We start from the raw sequence: 14,270 nt of genomic DNA, 5'->3' as shown, positions 1-14,270 counted from the left end.
CCCATATTTTTGTATAAAAGTTGGTTTATGCCATAGTTTTACTCTTAATCAAATTTGGAAGGGTATGTTTGTAATTTGATTATTATTTTTTTAGGTTATTTGTTTTTTTATATTACTAATTTTATATTAAATTTTTCTTTGGTTGCTTTGCAAAATTTTTTTGTAATATGAATTGTTTTTAAAATTATTATTTATTTATTATAAACATATTTTTTTTTAAGATTGTACGTTTTTTTTTTCAAATCCTGGGTAGAGTATCCAGTTACTTGATTGATCTTAAAAAAAAATCCTAGAGCTAGGTTAAATAACATGCACCAGGAGGGGTAACCAGTTATCCTGAGATGAATAACTTTCTTTCATAAGAGGGGTAACCAACTACCTAAGAGGGGTGATGAGTTACTCATATTAAATATGAAAAGAAACATCAAATTTGAAGGAAAAAAATGGAAGAACACTTCATTAAAAAATGAAGAAGAAGTAACTATGATTTTAGTAACATAAGTAACTAGTTACCATAAAGAAACCATAAATATACACACACCAGAATGTGAAAGTAACCAGTTACCCTCAGAAATATACACACAAAGAATGTGAAGGTAACTAGTTACTCATTCACGTTTTTATATTTTTATTAGTTTTCTTTCCCAATTTTGGTATTCCTAAAAGTGTTACAATAAAAAATAAAATGCTGAAAAAATTGATTTGATTTTTTTTTACATATAGTGGAAAAAACTATAAAAAAATTACAATAATAAAAGATAATAAATAAATAAAATAGTAGAATAATTATGTAATGCTAATATATATGTGTGAAAAAAATGAAAAAAAAAAAGAAATAGAATGAGAAAAGAATAAGTACAAAAATGAAAAAAAAAACAAAAGAAATAATGAATGAAAAAAAAATAGATGAATAAATAAGGATGAACAGAAGAAGAAGAAAAATAATGGAAAAATGAATAGAAAAAAATATGAATGAAAGAAGGAAAAAAAATATGAAAAAATTGGTAGAAAAAAATGGAAGAAGGAAAAAAAAAAGCTCATATGTGTGAAAAAAGAAAAAAAAATGGAAAGGGAAAATAATAAATACAAAAATGAAGAAAAAATATAATGAAAAAAAAAACTGAAAAAATATGAAAAAAAAATAAAAGAATACAAATGAAAGAAAAAACTAGATAAATGAATAAAAATGAAAAAAAGTTGAAGAATAATGAAAAAATGGAAAGAAAAAAAGATGAAGGAAAAAATTGGTAGAAAAAAAAAAGAAAAAAGAAAAAAATAGAAGAAAAAACAAGTAAAGAAAAAAAAAATGAAAAAAAAAATTACCTTCAAAATTAAAGAAAACATAACTATAATAAAAAATGTGATATTTCTATATTTTAGTTAGCTACTAATTGTGTTTCCCATCTTTTAACTTTTTTTTTAATAAATTTCTCATATTAAGAAAAATATAACTCCCATATTTTTGCACATTAATGGTATAAAAGCCATATTTTTTTTAAATTCTCCTAGATTTATGATTCTTGTAAAAGTCCGATTTCTATATTGATGGTAGCAATTCGTTTGGGCTCAATTGCGAAAATGTATTCTCCACGAGGTCACATCAATACTTGTAGAGAATTATGTTGTCATTGGATCTCAAGCTATTGCCAAAGACACGGAATTTCAAGGCGAATATGGGCTCATGTGGTGTGTGCAAATAGGTTTGAACTAGACTCGCCTTTAGGGGTGTTTTGAGGACACACGTTTAAGAAAAACAGAACAACATGGCAAACTATGAAAGATCGTGTGAGCACTATTTCACTATTTGATACCCCATAGTTAGTACATGAGAGGAATGCCTTTGCGCATCAAAATAAAAACTTATTTGTGTCATTAAAAATCATGTCATGTTAGGTTGAACACCGTTTTGGTGCATAAAATCACTGCCTCAAGTTATGAAATTGTTATTTCAATATTTAGATAGCTCTCTCTAATGATTTTCTCTAAGAATGGCAAAAAGGTGGATTCGCCCCGACTTAATCAGGGTGTGTTGGTAATAATGTACTTTTTGCCTTCCACAATTCTGACCTCCTTCTCTAACCACCATCATGGTGGACGACCACAACTTTGGTCCACATCTCCGATGATGCCTACGACAATATTTAACCTTTTTTTTAATGTCTTATTTTGCCATATTGATCTTCTTTTTCTTCTTCAATTTTTCTCTTTGTAATTTTCTTCTTCATTAACAGTTTTTTCCAGATCTATTTTTTTTCTCTATATGTGGATTAGTTACCATTGTATTCTGAATTGTGTATATTTCTAAATTTTATAATATGTGCTTAATTTATAAGTAATTGGTTACCATCACAGTTGCCATCACGTTCTCAAATACATATTTATGGGTTTATGATATGTGTTCAATTTATGCATAACTAATTACTCTTATTTGCAGTAATTTTTTTTCAATAATATGAGTAATCATTTGCCCATAAAATCTTTAATGTAAATATTATTAGGGATGCCAAAACATAGAAATCTTGTGAGCAAACATACTCTTGTGCCTCACGTGAAAGTCCCTAATATGATTAAAGACAACTTGATGCTTTATGCATCTTCTTACACCCTAATTAATAAATATGCAAACATCACCAATTAACATTTTTTTTTGCCATGGCATTAACATCGTCATCATCATTGACGCACCACCTCCTTTCACCATTAAAGCACCAATCAACTTTTTTTTTATTATTTTATGTTCTAATGATTCAAAGTCAAATCCAAAACTCAAACCCAAGAAAATATTGACTTAAAACACTAATTTGTAGATTTCCAACACATATGTACAAAGTATTTTGGTTTTGTTTGCATTTTTTTTAAGACCTAGAGCTCTAAAAATCTACATAATTTTTAACTACTCTAGAAAAAATTCTAAGTATTCCACATCTTAATTTCACAACCAAAATTTATTTCAACTACCTATATAAATGCTTATCTCTCGATCTTACACTACCTAAGTTGTTCTATGTGCTGCCAGATTGCTTAAATGTTAATCTCTCGAGTAATAATTCTCACAATCTAAATATTGCTTTAAACATAATCATATAAGAAAAACAATGTATAAATCATGTAAAAATAATAATTAAACAAGATAGAACACAAGAGAGATATTGGACTAAATTTTAAATTTTCATTAAATTATGAAATCAAGAATCATAATAAACGAGCCATTTAAACCCTAAGAATTAAGAAAACTAGCCACTCATGACGTGGTTCATAATCCCAATTGATTAGTAGTTGAAAATGCCATTTTATTAATATTAAATGTTAAAATAAATTAAGTTTTAATTAATATTTTCATGAATTTTATATGATATACTTTTATATTGAAAATATTTAATTATGATTTAATTTAATGTTATTTTGTAGGAAATAAAATGTATTTTGGGCATTAATAAAAGGAAAGAAGAAAAAAAGAAGTAAAAGAGAAGAAAATGAGAAAAAATGACATTCTTGAGGTCCAAAAGCCCAGCAGAATTGGCCCAAAAGACCCTAGGCCCGCCTGGTTTTCTCTCTCCCCGAGCGCCACTTGGTGTCCTATGCGCCTGCCAGCCCTCCGACCCGCCTGTGACCCGTGACCTGCTCCACCTTCGGCCCAGCACCCGACCCGGCCCACACCTACATCACCCCACGCCTGACAGCCGCGCCAGCTGCTGCCGTCCCATCGCCTCGGTTTGCATGCGCTCATGCCAAGCTTCAGCAGCTGCTGTCTTCCCCCACGCCACCTACAAGAAAAAAATATACAACATAATAGTAATTAGAGCTGTAAATATGGGTCGGGCTTTCTAGCACAGTACGAAATCGGCATGAGCCTAGGAGGTACGAGCACGACACGACACGAAAAAATATGGGCTTGGGCCAGGCACGACACGAATTGAAAATTGGCACGGCACGGCACGACATGGGCCTAAGCACGGCATGACACGACAAGCCCGAAGGCACGACACGATAAAAAGCTGGATATTTTGACATTAATAATGATAATAAATTTTTATTTGTCAATTATCTATAAATTAAAATGATAATAAAAGTCTATTATGTTTCTCAATTTTATATTTTTATAATTATATTAATTTATTTTAAGATTTGTGAGTTAAAATTTTTAGTATTTATTATTAGGTATTCAAATTCTAATAATTATCTTTGATATAGTTTTGTGCAAAGTATTGTTAAAAAGTATATAAAAATATCTAAAACTATAATTTAAGCAAAGAAATATATTTGGATTGATGGTGAGTCCATTGATCCTTAAAAAGAAGGTAGATGGTTCAATTCCTCATCTTCACATTTTTTGGCAATAATAAAGTGGGCTCAAACACATTTACAGCTCTAATAGTAATGATAACACTAAAACTAATGTTAATAATAACAATTTTGATTTCTAAGTCAAATTTTATTATTAATATTTTAGTTTTCTTTTGTAAACCCCAAATATAGTTTAAATTTATTTTAATCCCTTTTGAGACTCTATAAATAGAAGCTTATTTTCTTAGTTTGATAGGTAATTTTTAGGTGGCAAAACTTAGTCTCACTTCTCATCTGTTCTCTCTAGAATTTTTGTGAGAATGTGTAGTATAATAGGCTAACCATCTTAGGAAGGTTAGAGATGATCCTATATGCACTATGATTTTGTTTGGTATTTTTGATTCATCATATACTTCAAGTTTATATATTTGAGTAATTTATTTTCTTTCATCTTTTTTTTTTCTTCTTCTTATTATCTATGTTTATACTTACTAATAGTATATATATTTTGTCAAGCACTTTCTATGTATTATCAAATTAGTAAAAATTATATAGATAGTATCTTTATCATTTTCTCCATCCCATTCATATGTATTTACTTTTGCCAAATTTATATACAATTAGTCATACTCTTTCTATGTATTTTATAAACAGTGAAAGTAATATTTGTATTAAGTTTTATGTCCAATCTTTTATTGCTTTATTGCCAATGGTATAGTGTCATTTTTGGATTTCTCACAAGACTTATCTCATCATTCCATTGTAAAGAATATTAATCACTAAAATACACTTTTGAGAAATATATTTGTGCTTCGATGTTAAATCTTCCTAATGAATAGTTGAGATGTGAACTTTTCCTTTATGTAATTTTTGTAAATCAAATATAAAAATAAATAAGTGTTGATGCGGTTTTTTGCCAACAGCAAATTAAGAAATCCATTAAGAAAGATATTAGTAATCTTTTCTAAAACGTAATGAACTATATGAAAAACTTCTCACATTCACAAATTTACATGGTTCAGTGGTTAAAATCCACCTAGTTCACGAGACTATATTATTCTCTCACAATTTTTGCAGACTTTCTGTATTACAAAAAGCAGTCCCGTTTCCTATCCATTATCCCTGATATTTATAATGGCATTTCCTGGACAGGTTTTAGTAACTGTGTGCATAAATATGGTAAGCATTTAATCAAGATAATTCTCATTTACATAGGGATACGATTGCCTATGGAAATTACTCCCGTTATATCAGGCAATAAATGTTCAATATAGCCTGGGCATTAATGAGTGTATAAAGAGCCTCCAAGTCTTTCGGGATCCTTCACTGTGCTTCATGACTAGGTTTCCATGAGCTGAACATCTTTATCGAGCTGTTGATCGAAGAGTCTCTGAACTTTAGCTCGGATTAAGTTCAGAACACCCTAAAGGTGATCTGGTCATTACATGTCTCGAAATGGATCATCGTCCTATGAGGCGGTCTGAAAATTATCTGCATGTCGTATTGCTGAGTCCTAGCTCGAGCTACGCATATCATCATTAGCTAGATCTTCTACTCGCCTGCTTTTTCCACGTGCTTATCTGCCAACTATACCCCTAGCTGAGTGATTAAATCCATGCTAATTTTTAGGGTACAAAAATAAGTATTGCATATATGTGACTCTATTTCCTATTTGCCACCTTTTGTTACATTTCATATTTATCTTCTCTTTATTTGTAATCTTATCATAAAAAATAACAAAAAAAACCAATTGTTCTAATGTTCTCATATTATTTATCTCTTAACTTTATTTATTGTTAACTTTGTTTCTTTGTCTCCTTGTGGAATCGACCACACGATCTATACTACAGCCACTGCTAGTGGAAGTCATGTTTGGGCGTTAAATAAATTTTGGCGCCGTTGTCGGGAAGGTAATAGTGAAAAAAAGTTTTTCAACAAATTTTTCAATAGAGGTAAGTAATTCTATCATTTTTTTTTTGTATATTTCTCTATTATTTTAATTTTTTTAGCTTTATTTTGTTTCTTCTTCTCTAAAAAAAATAATATAATTTTTATTCCTTTTTTGTTTTGTTTTATTATTGTTCCTCTTTAGTTAAAAACCATTGTTGTGTAAAAAAAAAATTACTATCCTTTCTTTTCTAGGATTTATTAGCTTTACTCTTAGTTTATTTTGTTAGTTTTTCCTTTCCTCTCTTTTTGTTTATTATTATAATGTAAAAAAAGCTTGTTATATGTGTATAATCATTATTAAGTTGTTTGCTTATATTTAGGATAGTTTAAATTTATTTGTTTTACATTTTTTTATTATTGTGATTAGGATTTATTACATTTGTTCTATTTTAGTTTTGTGTTATTTTTATGGATTTTTTTAGGTTTTGTTTGTTTACTTTGTTAGCCTTTCCTATGGCTAAAAAAAAATTGTTACTTTATTATAGTTTTTTTTCTTAGCTCTTTTATTTATTTGTTTTGTTAGTTGTTCCTATACTTTTTTATTTTATTTTTGGATTTTTGAGCATCTTATTTCTTGTGTTTAGATAGTTTTTATCATTTAGGTTAGATTTGTCTCTTAACATTTTTTTAATTATTATTATTAGTTTTATTAAAACCTTCAAATTTTAGGTTTCAAATATTTAAAAAAAATTATAAAATACAAACAAAAAAAAAAAACTAATAAAACAAAGCTTGTTTTGTCAACATAATATATTATTTTTTGCTTAAAGGCCAATTTGAGTAAAGTCACATCCATGGTTACTTAGTAACCTTAGAGAGTTCTAGTAAGTGTTGGTTGTAAGATGACTGCTTTTATGAATTATGACCATATTATTTATCTCTTAACTCTATTTATTGTTGACTTTGTTTCTTTGCTTCCTTGTGGAATCGATTGCCCAATCTATACTACAACCACTGCTAGTGGAAGTCATGTTTTGGTGTTAATCACCAATATATTATCAATAATCTAGAAAATAAAAGAGTAATAAAGAAGGATTAAGAAAAACTATTGAAAACTCTGCCATAACAACTTTAATTTGCCTCTTAGATCTCCAATTTTTTTCTCCCATTCCAATTGTGTTTCCCTTTCCTTTTATAAGTTTCTTGGATGTGCCTTAGTACGTAGACACGTTCATGATTGATCTATGGTTGAATATGAGTGAAAAACATGTGAAAAATAAAAGTATCCCAAAAATTCTGCGTAAATAGGCTATATGTCGCAGATCATGTGGTGACATATCACCTACCTGATGTCTGTGACATATAGCGTGACGCTTCATTCAATTTTTATGATTCAAAACCTTTCTCAGTAAAACATGCTTAAGTTTTTCATCCAAACTTCAAACGAGATGATTTAACATGTTTTAGAAAGCTAAGAAATATATCTACAACTTTGTGTTTCAAAGGATCTCGAAGAAAATGATGGCAACATAGTCAAAATTAGGCTTGGAGATCCGAATTGGCCACAACATCATCAATTAAACTTAATCCTGCACATTTTAAGATAACACATCAAATACACATAAAAACTTGAGGTAAATCACTAAATCAAAATAAAACAACCATGAATGAATGCATAAAATATACACTCATTGTGCATACTTTGTACACAATGTCATGTTATATTTTTATATTTTTAAAGGGAGGATACATTATTCTTATTTTTAAAAATATATATATATTCACATTTAAAATTATAAATTTGAGGTGTATATTCTGTTAGAATTGGTTAATTACAATCCCTGAGTAGTTTTACACAATGTGGTGTAAAACTCTTTATGATTTCACATAATGAAGGTGCAAAATTTGAGTTTTGTTTGTAGGCATTTAAAAAATAATTTTTGGGGTCTAAAGTAATACAATAAAGCATCTAAACATTCCCAAAAAATTTAGAAGCATTTGAAGTAGATTTGGCACAAAAACATAAAAGTTGACCAGGCTTAGTGGCAACGCATTGCCTCACCTCTTTGGAGGAGGCATGTTGACTAAGGCCTTAAAGGTTAAAGGTCAATTGTGATACAATAGGCCATATAGGTGGCAACACATCACCACATGCTGATGTGGGTGTTGGAAAATATTTTTCTCGCAAAAGAATATGTTATATGGTCTAGTTAATTACAAAATTTTTATATATAAAATTATTTTATATGTACGATGTTATGATTTACATATATTAATCTAAATGAAAGATTGACCTCTTGAAACCTTTCAAATATCTTTGCTATCTTTTAGTATAATAAAAGATCATCCTATCCAAGCGGGCAAGACTTACACTAAAGTCTTCCAGATCATAATCTTAGCACAACATGACGTGTGTGGGTACATAGAGATTCAATATGACTATTTAGGACTCCATTGATATTCTCAACACATGTATTCAATGAAGGTTGAGTTAAAAGAATGGTGAAATTCTTTTCTTTTCTTTTTTCTTTTATGAAATATCTCTTTAAGTGAGAAATGTTTTCTTGAAAGGTTATGAGTATCGTATTTTTCAATCTCTTTCTTTCTTTAATAGAGAAATCAAAATATATATTTATATAGTCATCTTAGGGTTTTATTAATTAAAATAATTTTAATAAATTAATTCAATTAAAAATAGATCTTATATATTTATATTTTCAAAAAATATATAATTAAATTAAAATTTATTAAAAACCAATCTAACAACCCAGATAAAATATCAGACTGATTTAAAATTAGTTATCTAACTTCCAAAATTTAAATATTAAATTAACTTCTCAAACTAATTTAAAATAAGATGATATAATTAATTAAAAACCAGTTATATTATTTAATTAATTAAAAATTATAAAAATTACAATTAATTAAATAATAAATATGTTTTTCATAATTATCTCATAATTACGTATTTACCAAAAAAAAACTAGTTTTCTTGACACATATACCAATGTTCTATTGCTACTGTTACCCTGTACAATGTTTATAGAGCCAATTCAGATACCTATTGACCTATAATTTCAAGCTCCAATAAATTATATTAATAATTAAACTCTTTAATATAATGATCTTATTTATTAATCCTAATATTATTCTACTAAAAATATGGGATTGCACTCTTGCAATTATAGACTATATTGACTGAGTACTTTATTAAATATTCATTGATATAGTCACTTCATGCAATTCAATCCTCCAATAATTGGTTCATAATTAAAGCTAGGTTAAATTATCATTTTACCATTCTAATTACCTCTTTATCCTTAAGTACCATTAAATTCACCAGCGAACAATTAATTTACAAACCTTTGATGAATTAGAAGCCTCAAACTATTCAGTTCCAGAATTTAACCCTTAAGGGAACCATCATTCAATCTTCTATGAAGAAGGCTTGAATTTCATATCTATAAATTATGTCTCCATCCATCTACATCAATGGGCCTCCAAAACAAAAGTTTTTAGCTTGATCATTGTGACAGACCTTAACGAGTTAATCAAATGACCCAAATAACATAAACAAGAGTTCATGATAACTTTAGGATTTAGATCGATTTACATATGATCATCGAGTGATATGATTATAACTCTTCAAGGTAAACTGTATTTTAATAAAGCGTTAAATACATATCGGGTCCAGTTCTATACAATCTTATTATATAAAATACCTCCACTAAGATGTCCTACTACACTAGTGTTCTAGATCTAGATCACATGCATTCATAATACTAGTGATCTGTATTAGAAATATTTGATTAAAGATCCCATAACTTTAATATAAATTGCAGACTATTAAATTCATTATCTATAATCTTAATGCTCTCACACAAATACAAGATTATAGTTACATTAATGAATTAAGAATTTTTTGATATTTATCAAAACATTATTCAATAATAATAATAAACATTAATTATAAGTAAAATATTTCTCTTATAAATTTCATAATTAATGAATCACTTTTATTTCTTTTAGGGCACTATGCCCAACAATATGAAGTTTAAATTTGGCTCCAAAATTTGTATTTTAAAAAGTCTAATCCTATTGGTTAAGCCTAATGATGGTAGCTATACTATAAAATGAGACATTTAGAGTTGTGAAGACTCGATCACAGTTCTCAACTCTCTCTAGCTCTCAAAGATCACAAATTTTCTCCAAGAAATTTATCTAGAAAAAGTGATTGTCTTTTGAATTTCAAAGGCTTGTTCAAACATAATCCTCTTTCTGTTGGTTTTTATGCCCTTGTAAAATCAAGTCAGACATATAACGCGTTTTATATTGTCAATAAAAGTAGTAGAAATCATTTAGTTTGACAACCGTGTTGTTTGCTTGTTTTATTACATGATTATTGAAATAATACAAACATTTACAAAATTCTGAACATATGGATTGTTACAATTACAGTGACTAGGTCATAGTGGATTATAGTTGTAATTATATGTTCAAAAGAATGAGTCATACGATTAGATCAGTGCATTGGATTTTCACTGATTAGGCAATCTACAATATGATTAACTTACACAGTCGGGGTGTGATGTCTTGTCCAAGGTATTGACCAAGTAGATAAGATCGAATGTATTTGGTTACATTAGACTAGGACCGATATTGATTATTAATAGATAAATAAGTATCATTGTTATCGAATCTAATCAATGTCACAATGTTGACCATAGGTCAAGTCAATCTTAATTCTGAGTGATAATATTATGGTAATTATATTATTTAAATCTTTTGAGTTGTTCGTTATTAGCTTACCCTATGATCTAGCCCATACTTACATCTTAGAGATTTAGTAGTGTAATTGAGTGGGAGTATTATTCATAGATATGAAATCTACAACTTCTATATGAGAAATGAAAATATTATTTCCTTAATTTCTTTGTTCAAAAGGTTAAATAATTGAGATCTCATTTCTGTGATTAAGTTTACGGAAATATCATTTATAAGGAACTTAGTGGGAGTTAAGGATAAAATACTGATGAGGGGTAAAATGGTAATTTGCACCCAGCTTGTTAGTAAATCATCGATAGAGGATTGACTGACTGTAATGGTTATAACAATGGATAACATATTTATGGTTTGGAAAATACATTCTATGAATTAAAGAGTACAATTCCGAGTCTATAGTGGAGTCACAGGGAGTTAATAAGGTAGTGCAATTATTCGTAAATAAATTAACAGTAACTTATTGGAGTTTGATTTCATGGAACCATGGTCCCCGCATCACCTTTGAGTAAATAATCTAGAATGTCTCAATTAGGATTTTTAAAGTTGACAAGGTAAATTTTGGAAAATTTACAGAGATACTAGATTTAGAGAATAAAAGAGAATCTTTGGGTAAATTTATTAATATTGATAAATTGATGTCAGTATAAATAAATAATATTAAATCAAGTTTCAAATTATAATTAGTTAATTTGAATAAGGATTTAATTAATTAATTAAAAAAATGTTTTGAATTTAGGCCCAATCGAGATTTAAATTCAAAATAAAGAGATTGGGCCCAAGCCCATTTGTGGGAGCCCAAGACTTTTATTTTTGTTTATTATTTTTAATTAATTTAAATTTAAATAATAAAGCTCATTAAGTTGCCTATATAAGGAATATGATATCTAAGATTTTGATAAGGAAGTCTCAATTGATTCATTGGGTAAGTAAAAATCTAGACAGTCTAATCCTTTCTTGGCCATTCACTCTCTTCTTCTCTTCTAGATCTCTATCTCATGTGTTGAAAACCAGCCCACACTAGTTATAGGTTGATCAAAGGCTTGGTGAGGAAGATTGTGTTGCTATCTAGTTCAATCTCTTGATAATACTCTGCAATAGAAATGAATCAGGGGTTAGAGAGATTGAAGGAATGATTTGTTCCAATTTCGTTGCGTAATATAAGTTTTTTACTTTACTATGTATTTATATCAATTTCATAGGAGCATGTTATAGGAATTTACATGTTTGTTTGATAATATGTAAATTACATAAAAATAAAAAAAGATCCTGTTCCATGTAATTTCCAACACTTTCATCTTAGAAAAAACCACAAGCATTTACCAAGTGTTAGGAAATAAAATATTTGAATATCGAATACTACTCATATATAAGCCTTGGGTGTTCTCCTACAAATGATTTTGAAATTTAAGTGTTCTTCTCAAGGGTTTTATGATTTTACAACATCACTCATTTGGTTTTTGTTTTTTGGTTTCCCTTTAATTTGATTCTTTGCCTTTTATTTTGGATTCGTAGCATTGTTTTTTTTTTTTTAAATTGGTGGTGTAATAAAATCTCACTTTCCCAACATAAACTCCATTGAGAAGACTTGTGATAAAGAAAAAAAAAGAATAAGATATAAAGTGGTTCAGTTATAATATCGAATGAATGTCCAATATAGTTTTCTCTATATAGAAAAAATGATTAGAAATGAGATAATTCTCTAGATCTTAATTTAACGAAGAGTATTATCGTATGCTTGCTGATATCATGAGTTGATATCATTAGTTGACTGACACATGTTATAATTGTGTTTTATATGACACAACAATATACATAAAAAATGATAAAGCTTTAATGAAGTGCGATTCGCTATTACAAAAATGAGATTTCGCAACAGTTTTTAACTGTCTCTATTGAGCAACGATGATAGTCGACTAACTGACGTATTTGCTTATGTTGGCGTAGCATTGTCACTGTTGCGGGCAACATTGACAGTTATTAGGTGTCACTGTTGCTGGCAACGTCGATAGTTAATAAGTGCCGCTGTTGCTGGCAACGCCGACAATTAATAATTGTCGTGATTGGCTCTCTTTAGTGACAATTTTTAACTGTCGCAAAGTTTTTACACTAGAGGGCACTGCAAATATGTTGTCAATGCCCCTGGTTTCAAAATCAACGCAACAATTGCAGTAAAAGAATGCACATCCAAAATTAAATTAAATCAACATTGGTAACATAAACTTTGTATTTGATTAGTTCTAACACTTTCTAATAAAAGAAATTCATAGTTCCAAAAAAGTTTGTCATAAAATGTATATCTTGCAAAGTTTCAAAAAAACTAGTTTGTCATAAAATGGATATTTAGCAAAGTATGCACATCAAAAAGCTAAATTAACTCAACCTATAATTTGTTAGATTGATTTTGTATTTCATTAGTGAAATTCCGTATTTGAATATTACCAAGTGATTTAAAATAAACAACTTAATTAAATGCGGAATAATGATTAATTTGTTTAGACAGATTTCAGTTTTGTTCACACTACTTATGAAATTGTTTAAACAGAAACAGAAAAATAGGTAAAAATTGAACACACAAGAATTTTTACGTGGTTCAGAAATCTTTTCAGATAACCTACATCCACGGGGCCACGCCCAGAGAATAAACCAATTAGTAAAGAAACAATGTGTACAAAAGCATTGACTTAAACAATGTAAGAATCCCTCTTAAACTATTGCCGCAATCTTGTTGTACTCTTCTCTACGAATCTGGTTTTGATGAAACGCTGATTCTTTTGAACTCCCTTCAAAGAATAGCGAGTACACACTTCCTTCCGAAATGAGACTTAGATATAATTCTCTCCCGAAGATCTTTATGAACACGTTCACAATAGAAACTATTTGTTTACACTAGACTAGATAGAAATCCATAAGTACACTCAACACTCTCACAAAGATTAAGGTGAACAAACTTAATCTCTACAAATAAAAACACTCTTCAAAATAACACAATGTTTACAAATATTCAAAATGGAAGAGATAAAAATTCTAAAGGCCTTGACAAGCTATTTATAAGCAAGGAAATAGTCCAAGGCCAGAATTTTCTGAGATCTTTGAAATCAAATTGCAAATTCTTTTGATTTAGGAAATCAACCAGCCAGATGAATTCTGTGTCGACAGAAAAGGAAATTGATGAGTCATCAATATAATCAGTTTTATCTGGCAGAACGAACATGGTCATTTCTTTTGACCATGTTCATTTTCGACACCTTCTTTATTCTAGAATAACATAATTCCTGAAAATAATCTCAAGATAATTGAAATACATATTTTTACCA

The sequence above is a fragment of the Humulus lupulus genome, chromosome 7, assembly GCF_963169125.1.
Source record: "Humulus lupulus chromosome 7, drHumLupu1.1, whole genome shotgun sequence".
In the NCBI taxonomy this organism is placed as follows: domain Eukaryota; kingdom Viridiplantae; phylum Streptophyta; class Magnoliopsida; order Rosales; family Cannabaceae; genus Humulus; species Humulus lupulus.
The sequence above is the reverse complement of the archived record's forward strand: the minus strand, read 5'-3'. Positions refer to the sequence as shown.